Source organism: Bidens hawaiensis, unplaced genomic scaffold (genome assembly GCF_021521415.1).
Source record: "Bidens hawaiensis isolate Kalapana, Puna unplaced genomic scaffold, B.hawaiensis_p1.1 tig00042804_1, whole genome shotgun sequence".
Classification (NCBI taxonomy): domain Eukaryota; kingdom Viridiplantae; phylum Streptophyta; class Magnoliopsida; order Asterales; family Asteraceae; genus Bidens; species Bidens hawaiensis.
Window position 1 is genome coordinate 4,745 of NW_027505799.1, and position 12,516 is coordinate 17,260.

A 12,516-nucleotide genomic window follows, 5' to 3' on the forward strand; every position below is an offset into this window, starting at 1 on the left:
ACAAGGTGAGTTGAAAACCAGAACTATAATCCTGACTTCAAATCCATGTAAAAATCCCGTAAACCAATTTAAACACAACCAGTATAGAAAATCAAATCCGGTAAACTGGATGTACCAAACTAAAAACGAGAACCCAATATAGTAAACCCAAGTTGGGAAACCAGAACCAAATTCCAAAAAAAAATATGGGATGTTTTAAATCTTTCAAAAAATAAATAATATAGTCAAACTTATAATTTGATCAGATCTTAAAAATCCGGTGAATATTCAGCCACAAACAAAACGGATTTCACTTCTTTATGGATCAAACACGCCTTATTTTTCCAAGAAAAATAAGAACATCAAGAACATAAACAACCTAAGGACATCAATTTCAACACAACTAAATGATAAAACTGAGCTATAATCCCAAAAAACCAAGAACACCAAGAACCAAAACTTCAATTCTTCTAAAATCTTGAAATATTAAATCTGAAATCTTCTTTAAAACCAACGAAGTACCCTTGAGAATAATCGAACACACCTCGAAATCAGTAGCACACAATAACCTTGAATCGTTGATATCAACACCCGAACCACGAACGATTAGTGAAGTTCTGATACCAATTTTAAGTCTCGACGAACGTATCTAACAATATGATGTCAAAGTAACCATAGTAAAATGGAGGAAACTGATTACTATGGTGATTCAAGAACAAGATGATGAACAAAATATGATTAATTGATGAACACAAGAAAGGCTTCAATTCACATCTTTATTAGCTTTCAACATCACGTACGTAAGTCAATAACAAAATCACTAAGCCTCAAGAACGGATTTCCTGGCGTCTAACCCAAACAAATGAACTAAAATTACAATATATAGGTCCTAGTTTACTAGCTTATAACCTAGGCCCAAGCCCATCTGAAATCATACCTGTTGACAACAATGGCTTAATACAAGAATGCGCAAGACTTCAAGTCGTCAAACTCGCTCGCGGATTTTCCATTTGTTTTGATCTTGTTATAAGTTCATTTGATATGCAGCAGTGTCAATATATCACCTTACATATTTTATAGAATGTTTCTTAATCTGATTCACCGAAAATGTTTTGTAGTTATTATATGTAACGTTCGTTACTTTTCAAACCCGAAAACCCGACCCGTTTTGAATTTTCGGATTTTTGTTTTCAAGTGTATATATATATATATACATATATACGTATATGTATATTTTATATTCACGAGATTCGTTTGACGTTCGTCAATGTGTTTCGACTTGATTTATCGTTCGAAGTATTTATGTTCATCAACGTTTGATGTTCAATGTTTGTTCAATTGTTAGTATGCTTATTCGTTTACAAAACCTCGAGCTTTATCGTTAATCAACTTTCGGGTCAAATCCGTAATTATCGAAAACTCATAATAATAAATCAGAACTATAAAATTCTGAAAGTTTAGGGTTAAAAACTAAAAATATATTATTTAAATCTGGTTTGAATAAAATTTGAAAGCTTAAGGGTCGTTCTTGTTATTATAATTTAAGTTGAGTTTAAAAGAATTCTTAAACTTGAGGGGTGTAAAATGTAAGTAAAATTCAAAATATATTATAATAAAATATCAAAATCCCAACCCAGCCGCCCACCCCCCCCCCCCCCCCGCGCTTTCCCGGCGACATTCTGGCTGCCGGAATCCGGCGCTGGCAGAACCATTTCAGCCGTTAAATCGATTATTGACCAAATTCCTTTTTATATTTCCCTTAAACCGTCAAGTTAATAGTATAATCAATAAATTAATTGTATTATAATGACCCTAATCGTTGGTTAATCCCGTGACTCTTGCCGGTAAAAATTCACAGATATTAACTTCCAATATTGACCATTTCATTGCAATTCCACTATAAATAGGACCATACTCGACCTCCACAACTCGCTCATACCACTTAACCCTTCTCTAGTATGCTCTAATCCACCTAATTAAGCTCAAGTTCCTGTTCCTCCGACAAGTTCCAATTCTGGCGAAATAAGTTCATTTGCAGGTAATAAATATATGAAAAATAGCGATTTGGTTACGATGAACTAAACCCCCATGCTTAAGTCCTCGTACATGGAACGAATTCTCCAATTGGAATGTCTAGGGTTCCAATTGAAGAAAACGATCTTGAAGCAGTTATTATAACTAATATTTATCACATTCTAAACAAATTATGTCTTTGGTTCACATGGTTGTTGTGTTTGGCTGTTGTATACACGAGACCCAAGTTCGAGTCCCGGGCTAACCTTTTTTTTTAATATAAAGTCATATAGATTGTTTTCTTTTGTGAGTTTATATAATTAATAAAAACCGTATTTAAAATAGTGTCTCCTAGTCTAATTGGTTAACCCTAGTGTATAATAACACTCAGACCCGGGTTCGAAACCCCGGGTCAACTATTTAATTTTTAGATAATCTTTTTAATATATCTTTTATCTATTAAATCATTTAAATCATTTTAAAATCATAATAAAATAATAAAAATCAGTTTAAATTAAATAAAAATTTTATAAAATATATTTCACCTTTTTTCTAACCGAACTCCCATTTTCTTACAACGTGGATTAAAGATTATTATTTAACTTCGATCGTAACTTTAAATCATATAAAATTTATTTCGCTAAAACGTTAAGTATTTTCAACTTGTAATTATTAATTCAAGAATCTCGAACATGTTAACTTTGCGTCTTCATCAATAACTAATAATATTATATTTTTAATCGCGTTTCGTTAAAACATAAATGTTAATATAATAATCAAAACTTATAAAATTAGTAAAATAATTCCTAACTTCCAATATAAGCTTATACAATATTTAACCCCGTTAGATTATCGATTAAAGTCTCGTATTCGTTTATCCTAAGTGTTGTAAAACTCCCGAGTAGGTGGCCGAGTACTCCCCGATTACACCCCGCTAAGATCGAGTACTCCCTGCCTCGGCCGAGTACTCCGTAGGTATTTTCCGAGTAATCCCCGACTACTTCCGAGTACTCGCGACTCCCCAGTCGACCGCCTAGGACCGCCTAACGACTTTTACAACCTAGTGTGGATCTTCAAGTCGGCTTTTGTGACGCTTTCGGTTCGTTCGCCGTTTACAATCTTTACAACACTTTTGGTTATTATCATCATATCAACTCATAAGGTGAGTTTCTCACCACCCCTTTTTAAACGTTTTCATGTTTTGGGGTAGCATATGTATCCTACAAAACTTCAAGTATTTATTATTTCGATTACAAACTACAATTCACTATATAGACTTGTGTGTTACTTGATTACTTGCTCGAATTTACTTGCAAGTGGTAGCCTCAATAAGTATGATCATACGCCCCCCGCCCCCCTTGCACTCAGGTCCATTTGTATCGAGTAGAAAAGAGCCTCATTATCCGAGTACGTTGGTTGTTAATAACTGGAAAGGACCTTACTTGCGCGATTACCCGAGTACGTTGGTTGATACCAACTGGAAAGGACTTTACTTGTTCGTTTATCACTTGTCCATGAATTGTATGATTTTTACGTATTTTATCAAACTGTAGGAATCTCACCAGCTATGTTCATAGCTGACTTTATTTTATACATATGTTACAGGTGTAAAGATGCTAGGATGAAAGTTAGAAGGCACATAACATGCCTATATGATATTCAAAGAACAACTTATCAGTTGTATTATTTGATAAACTTGTGCTACATAAAGATATAAATGAAATAATGTTATTATGGTCACCTAATAGTGTCACGTGTGTTTGAGCAATATGTACGTCAGAATCAGGCGTTTCCGCTTTAGCCGGGGTATTACATTATAACTGAAGTGAGCTTTGATTTAATCCGTGTGTGTATATATATGTATATATAGGGGAGATTTCAAATGAAAACCTTTTTGAGTTTTAAGAACTCAAAAGAACTCGGCGTAACGATTTTCTTTTTTGAATTTTTTTTACATATGCGTAATATATGTAGGTTACATATACGTAAAAAAATTACAGAATTTTTTACGCACCGGGTCGACTTTTTACACATGTGTAACGGACGTAAAAGTTAGTGTAATCACTTACATCTTTATTCTCTCTCTTACTTTGACTTTTTGGTCATATTTAATCTCAACACATATTCCAATCTATTTAATTAAATATGTGGCCAAGAATTGAGTTCTTAAGTTCTTAAAACTCAACATGGTTCTCAATATATATATATATATATATATATATATATACCTATTCTAATAAAGTAAAATAACTGTGGGCACGTGTCAGTTTGTGGTTAAATCTCATAACCTTTTTCCCTCCAAACTAATTATTATGCCATACATCAATAATTATTCACTTTCTTTTAAACTCTATTTTATTATATATGCTATACATTTTTATAAAAATAAATATTCTTATAAATTATAAATATATGCTTTAAATCTGTCCATTTACTTTTCAGTTAATTTACTAAACTATATATGTGGTAAAATGTAATAATATATACCTTTCACTTTCATATATAATAAAGTTTATCAGAGTCAGTTTCTCGGTTTTTTTATCAATGATTGTTTCAGGTGTTTTGTGGGACTTAAATTTGATTGTTACAGGTCAAAAGTTGGTAAATAGATTGTGTGGTACAAGTTAATTATGTTAGACTCAAAATTTGTTACGGTCAAAAATGGGTAATATGAGTATTTTTCAAAGTTTGAGAATGCAAGTAGATTTAGTGTTAAATTTGTTACGGGTTCAAGTTTTGACATGAAAATGTCAAAAAAATGAAAATTAGAAATTTAAACGTGATTTAGGTTTCGAATTTATTTTCAATGACATTTTTGTAAATAATGAAAAAATTCGAGATTTGGCTAATTGACTATTTTTCCCACAAGTATTAAAATTTAAGAAAAGACGGAAAACACTTTCGACATGCTACCTTCAGGCCTATCAATGCTTGTAATTTTTATCAAATTTGAAACATTTGTTTCAGCATTGACTTTCCCATCCCTTTAATGGTGATTAAAATGTAATGTGTAAAACATGTCATACAAAGTTATGCTCAAGTGAAGCAAAACATTCACAAAATTGAATAGGTTAACGTTTTATTTTTATGTGCTATCATTATGGCAAAGTTGAGAAGCCCTCTCAAAATTATAAAAATCATTTTCATGGTGTAGCCCAGAACTATTATTGTATGAAAAGTCTTTTTTTGAAATTGGTTAATAACCAAAATTTTTTTACTTATATATATGATACTGAGAATCAAATTTCCAATAGATGAACCGTTCTCAGATATGGTTTTGCGCTTGCGTTATTATTATTATTATTTATTAAGTTTATTTTTTTTTGAAAAAAATCATTTTCTAATATACATAAATACAATTTGTGTACATATAGTATAGATATAAACATAGATGTAGTTATTTTTTCATATACAGTGTGTACTTATTTGTTATATTTATAACTTTATTATTTGGATCATCTCGTATGTTATACGGGCTGGCTCTAAAGCTAGTATATCAATATTACATTATAATATAACTAGTTTTTGAGCTCGTGTCACACACGAGATAATTCAAATATAAAATTATAAGTAAAACAACTAAATGCATAGCGTATATGAAAAAAAATGTATTGCATGTATGCTTGTATCTATACAATGTGTACATAAATTGATTTTATTTATATCACAAAATGATTTTTTAAATAAACTTAATAAAAAAAATGTTGTGCAAAATCGTATCTGAGAATGCTTCTTTCTATTGAAAAATTCATTCTCGATGTCATATATGTATAATTGAAAGAATTTTGGTTATGAACTAATTTTGAAAATAAGACTTCTCATACGATAGTAGTTTTAACCACTCAGCCTAAATACAAAACATGCGTTATCTTTATTGATATATTTATCAATTTACTACCCATCAAAGGAAAGTAGGATATTAAATTGTAGCAATGGATGTTCTTCAAGAACTATGTTTTCCTGAGCTATACCATAAAAAAGATTTTGATAAGTTTCAGAGGGCTTTTCGACTTTGTCATAATGACAACATAAAAAATAACGTGTTAACCCATTCAATTTTATGAATATTTTGTTTCATTTGAGCATAGTTTTGCATGACATGCTTCTCATACAACGTTCTGATCACCATTGAAGGAAAAATTAATGTTGACATAAATATTTCAAATTTGATAGAAGTTAGAAGCATTGATAGGTATGGGGTGGCATGTCGAATGTGTTCGCAAATCTTTTCTTAAATTTTAATAGTTGAGAGAAAAATAGTCAATTTGCCAAATTTCAAACCTTTTGATTATTTCAAAAAAACGCCCTTAAAAATAACTTGAAACCCGAATCATGTTTTAAAATTCTAGCTTTCATACTTTTGACATTTTAAAGTCAACACTTTGAACCTATAAAAAATTTGACGATAAATCTATTTTGCATTCTCAAACTTTTAAAAATACTCAAAATTTTAATTTTTAACCCGTAACAAATTTTGACCTAAATGTAGTTAACTTGTAGCAAACAATCTATTTACCCACTTTTGACTCATAAAATCGAATTTAACTTCCACAAAAAACCCGAAACAATTTTCATTTGAGAAACATGATTTGTTGTTGTTTTTTGAATTCACTAAGTATTTTGAAATATATAGTAAAATAATATGTTAATATTTATATTTATATAAATATATAGATATTATAAAAATATAGCATAAATGGAAAATGAATAAATATTAATTTATTACTTATATTAGGGTATATTAGTTTTGGAGGAAAAAAATTACGAAAATAATATGTTAATATTTATAATTATAAAAATATATATATATTATAAAAATATAGCATAAATGGAAAGTAAATAATTATTAATTTATTACTTATATCAGAGTATATTAGTTTTGGAAGGAAAAAATTATGAGAATTAACCGAAACACGAATTCGCTTTTATTTTACCTGTAGATAAATACACACAACCTTTCGTCTCCCTTGTTTCTCTCTCCATAGAAGCCTGTAAATTAAATGCTAATGAAGTCTCCTGCGTAATCTCTATCATAATCTCATCTATCTCCGACGAATTAACGGAGCTCCGGCGTATTGAATGCCCATTATTGCCCTTTACGAAACCGAAACCCATGCTCTCCTCTTATTGATTGAAACACAATTCAAATCTCTGATTATATTGAAACGTACCATTGATGATGCGAATTGAAGATGAAGTTACCGATGTCTATTGAAGCTGGCTTGGTTCTCATCTTCTCATATGCTTCAAGGTAATCAATCGATTTCAATGTCATCTGCTCGAACTGTTCTAAGCCTAAAATTCGATTAGGGCAACGTAATTTACGTTTGTCACTATTTAAGTGGCTGCTCAACAAGTGTTTATAATTATAGGGTTCGTCTTTTCTCTTGTTGGGTACTCATTGTCTCACCTGTCTTCACTTTTCCTTTTGATTTCACCATTTATTATTAATTAATCAATGTTTAAATTAAAAAGGTCATAATACAGGTACTCGGTTCTTGGAATAGTAGCAATCAAGTTTGGTAATTGAACGGTTTGAATGGCGAAAGTGATGTGGGTTGAAGATGAAAACGGTCGTCCGATGTGCATGTCTGGCTTATTTTGTGCTCTGAAACATGCCAAGTGTAAGCAATACAAATGGTGGATTGATAATGTTTTGTTTTAAGTATATGAAATAACTTAATGTTTGATTTTCTTTAGGTAACAAAAAGTACAAGAGGGTGTTGGATGATCAAGATCATTTTGAAGTTTTGAAACTATTTGATGCCAAAACAAGTCATATACTAGTACGTTATTATGCTATTGTATAATTTTTTTTCTAAGTTTACTGATTTGATATAGAAAACAAATTGGTAAATGTTTCTGGATGATGTTTTTTAGGTGGATCATAGTAATAGAAAAACTTTTCCCACCCGAAAAAAGTCGTTAAAACCATGAATAAAGGCATTAATTTCTGAGTCCAAATTGCAAAGGACTTATTCAATTCATCATTTTGGAAACCAATGAATGGGTTCACCCAATTATTTTCTTTCCAGAAAATGTTACAGAAAGAACAGTGAGTTCTAATTGTTCTAAAACACATGTTAAGATTACAAATCCTGAGCTAAACGATTCTCGGGATATTTTGGACATGCTAGAAGTTGATAAAGAGAGAAAATAACCCACGGGAAGGGGTGATTTGCAGATGAGGAATTAGTATACTAACTCCCTTTCATCCATCCCGTTCGTGTTCATAGGCCTTTTATTAGTTTTTAAAAGGGGGGTTGGTGGTCATGAAGCTACTGAGTTGGTGATAGATAATGATGAGCCTACTGATTGAAATATGGAAGAATGTATTTAATCTGGTAAAAAAGCTTTTATCTTTGGTCTCATGTGTAAACAGGCATAAAAATTTTTAACTTGATAGTTTAACACGTAAGCGGATGGTTCCTTAAAACCTCTGCCCGCCAAAGTCCAAACACCTACTGGTATGGGCTTTAAAAGATACTCTTCAATTATGCAGAACATGTAATAATCGATAATGTAATTTAAGCATCATTTAAGAGATTTTGGAGATTACATTTTGTTATTTCATATGCATTTCTTTGACATCACGCACCTAACTGTGCTAGACCATATTCATGCAAAGTGGACCAAGATGACGAAGATGGAATCAACATGGCGTGCCGATTTATTGCTTACCACATCAGAACTCTTTAATTTGCCATTGTAAGTGGTTCTCGTCCTGGTTGACACAAAAACCTTTCATTTTAGCAGTTTAAATTAATAATCTCAAAAACCATTATTTTGTTACTAATATTTTTGTTTCACAGGAAATGAAAGGCATAGGTATGTTTTGTGGTGCATTCTTCGTTGTGCTGTACGTTGCAGAATGGTCGTCCGAATCTGCTGAACTCCGTGACGGTTCACACGTTTTTAAAATTAATGATTTTCTATAACTTTTTATTAAACCTGTTAATTAAAAACTTCCAGTAAAACTAGGGACTCATATTCCAAATACACGTGAGGCGAAAGCGTTTGCTTTTTTGTCTGAGTAAGGAATTGCTAATGGGATTAGAAGAGTTACTATTGTAACAACTAAATATGCTTTTGGTGCTATTAAAAAGGCGGATGAGCTTAAAGAGGATGTTGGCATGGTCACATGGCATCGAAAATGGTGTTAGTGTGTGCAGGTGGTGCCGGAAAATCATGAAGATAGCAACCACCTGAAGGTTTTACAGTGGCTGAAGGTGGCTGAAATCGCTAGAGAGCAAAGGTGGTGGCGGTAGAGACCAAATGTCTGGATTGACAGCCCCGAGAAGTGAGTGTTTTTTTCCTTGTATTTTAGCTTAAGAAATATCATGAAAATTGTAATATTTTAATGATTTCAGTTACTTTTACTCAAATGCAGATCAATCATACTTTCTATCACCAGTGACATCTGTAAAATTCGGTCCGAGGTACTTTAAGAATTTTGAAGTATTCTTTATTTGGCTGCTTCATGAGACGGTTATCAATAATTTTGTTAGGTTTTTGCTGCTCCGTACAGTTTGAGATTTCCACGTATAGACAAAGTGAGAGATGATAAACCTTGGCATGAATGCCTTGACGTTGAATGTAAGTCGATAAATTGTTATAAATTTAACATATTAATTACAAATTTTTAAAAACTAGGTGTTTTAAGTAATGAAGTTCATTCTTGCAGCTTTTGTAGAATTGGTGCATTCAAGCAACCATACAACACAATGGGGAGAAAATAATGAAAAACAACATGAAAATAAATCTAAAAGATCAAAATCATCAAAGGCGGCATATAAGAAGAGTGGCTCTTTGGTTCCGTCTCATTTTCTTCAGACTGGTGTTTCTCATATTAAGAGAGAAACCTTAATATTCTCAAACATGATGTTCTGTATCCTCATACCGAATCTATTAAATAATTCCTTCATGGTTTTAGATATCGCTCTAGCCTTTCCTTAAATCTTAGACTTTGCAAATGTACCTTCAGCACGTTCGTTGGATTCATTGCACAAAATGGTGGTACGCTTTCAATGAATTTGAATAATGCAGTTACTCACTGTATTGCTGCAGAAAGCCGAGGTGTAATTTTCGACCGGTTTTACCCCTCCCTTGGTTGGAAAATAATATAATAAAAAAATTGACATGAATTTATTTTGCAGGGATAAAATTTCAAGCTACAAAACGTCATGATGATGTCATCCATTACTCATGGCTGATTGATGTTCAGAGAAGAAACTTGTTCCTTTACAGCCAAAGTAATGCCGGTGATTAACTCATCATTTGTTCCAAATTATAATCAATCCTTGCAAATTTTATTCATTTCTATAGATTTGGATTATAGATTTGTTAGGTTGGATTCAGGCCCGGCTCCGAAAAGGCAAAAAAAATTTTGGGCCTTAAATAAAATGAATATTTTGTTGGGTTTAAAAAATTTAATTTTGATATGGGCTTAATTGGTTATAATTTAGGTTGTGTAAAATTTTTGTATAAAAATAAGATTAAACATGTCTCAAATGAGACTAGAACCTATAACGTTTTGGTTAGGAGTAATACCTCTTTGCCACTAGATTAAGCTAATGTTTATGCAAATAAGTTTAAACACCAAGTATACATACCGTTTTAATAAATATATATATAAATTAAAAAAAATGGGGCCTAGCGGGGTGTCGGGCCTGTGGCCGTCGACCACCCAGCCCCCCCCCCCCTATGGGCCGCCCCTGGTTGGATTGATTGAAAATATGATGTCAGAGTCACATCACAGGTAGATGATTTGCTGGTTTGTCTTTGGGAAGTCATTTATATTTACTTTATATTTGTTTTACTACACCAATCTTAATATTAACTTACTTGTTACTTACAAGTCCCTTAACATTACTTACAAGTCCCTTAACATGACAGTTTTCTTTAACTACTTCTCTTTAGGGAGACGCAATTGAGGCCATTGCAAACTTAAATAGCAGCATCTCACGGATCTTCTCACAATCCAAAGTCGTTATTCTAATTGAGAATGCATATATGCGCCAGCAAGTAAAACATAAGTTGTTCCCCACTAAGTTGGCTTACGCTCTGTCTCAGGTAAGTTTAGACTTGCAGGGTACTTTTGGTACGGTTTAATTTGCTCTATTAAGTTTCGAATGTTCGGGGCGTCAACATTTTCAGTGGCGGATCTACGTAGAGTTGACGGTTTCATGGGAACCATTGAATATTTTATTTTCAGTAGAATGTATATAACTGATTGTATGAGTTATAACAACACTCAAGGTGTGTGTAGCTGTAAAACCTTTACTTTTATGTCCAAAGGTTGTCTGTTTAAAGATTTGTCATTCTACCAAGAATCATTTAAAGTTAAGTTACATTTTCTTGAGAACTTACAATTTGTATTTTATTGTTAACAAATCCTATTGCAACTTGGTTTTTATTGGTAACAGTTTTAATGCATTTAACATGTCCCGCAGCAACGGGTGGGCACAAATACTAGTGTGTGTATATATATATATATATATATATATATATATGGTAAGAATCCTAAGAGAACCATTGGTAAATTGAGAACTTTGGTAACCATTTTGGACCACTAAAAAACCCCTAAAAAATATTTAAAAAATTATAAAACAAAAAAAACAAAAATTTTAAAGTAAAAAAACCAAATTCTTATATTTTATTCCGATTTCATTAAAAAAGCCGAATTTTTTTTTCTTTTTAATTCGTATTATGCCTATACACATACGTATACTTTCATTTAATCTATAGTTACGTAATGTACACATATGTACATTATCATTTACCTTAAATTATAAATATGTGTATAGAAAAAAACATATGTGTACATATATGTACATATTATACATATATGTGTATAATTTAGCTAAACCGAGATTTAAAAAATTAACCAATTCTTTTTTTCTTTTTAATTCGTATTATACCTATATATATACTTTCATTTAATCTTTAGTTACGTAATGTACACATATGTACATGATCATTTACCTTAAATTATACATATATGTATAGGAAAAAAAGCATATGTATACATATATGTATAATTTAGCTAAACCGAGATTTTTTTATGTTTTTTTTAAACCGGGATGATAAATAAGAACTTTGATTCTTTTACTTTTTTTATTTTTGTGTTTTTTTTTGTTTTATGATTTTTTTTTGTTTTGGTTTTTTTGTGTTACAAAATGGTTCTCATAGTTCTTAATACTCAAAAAGTAGTGAACCGCGATTGGATAATCGTATATGCACTTTCACATGAACTACTTTTTTAACAAGGCAAAGAAAAAGAAGTTAATTAAATGCTGTTTAGATTAATAATCAATTTATTCGTCACAATTTAAACAGTAGACATTTAAAAAGAAGTGAATTGTTTGGTAATTTATTAAACTGACTCAACCAACACCTCCAGGCTCCAAGCCGGTTAGCCAACCACCCACTACGAGCCTACACCGCGTTAAGTCTGGTAAAATGAAACATTTTAAAATTATGGATTATAGGCCTACCAAAATTTGAGTTTTTATGGTCAAAGTA

General features: G+C 31.4%; 1 long non-coding RNA gene across 1 annotated transcript; it reads left to right on the forward strand.

Moving 5' to 3' along the window:
* Window positions 1-9,325: 9,325 nt before the first annotated feature.
* Window positions 9,326-10,069, forward strand: LOC143615387 (uncharacterized). The gene is made up of 4 exons (XR_013150466.1): window positions 9,326-9,431; window positions 9,501-9,588; window positions 9,677-9,880; window positions 9,956-10,069. It is a non-coding gene; the product is annotated as an uncharacterized LOC143615387 (long non-coding RNA).
* The last annotated feature ends 2,447 nt before the right edge of the window (window positions 10,070-12,516 follow it).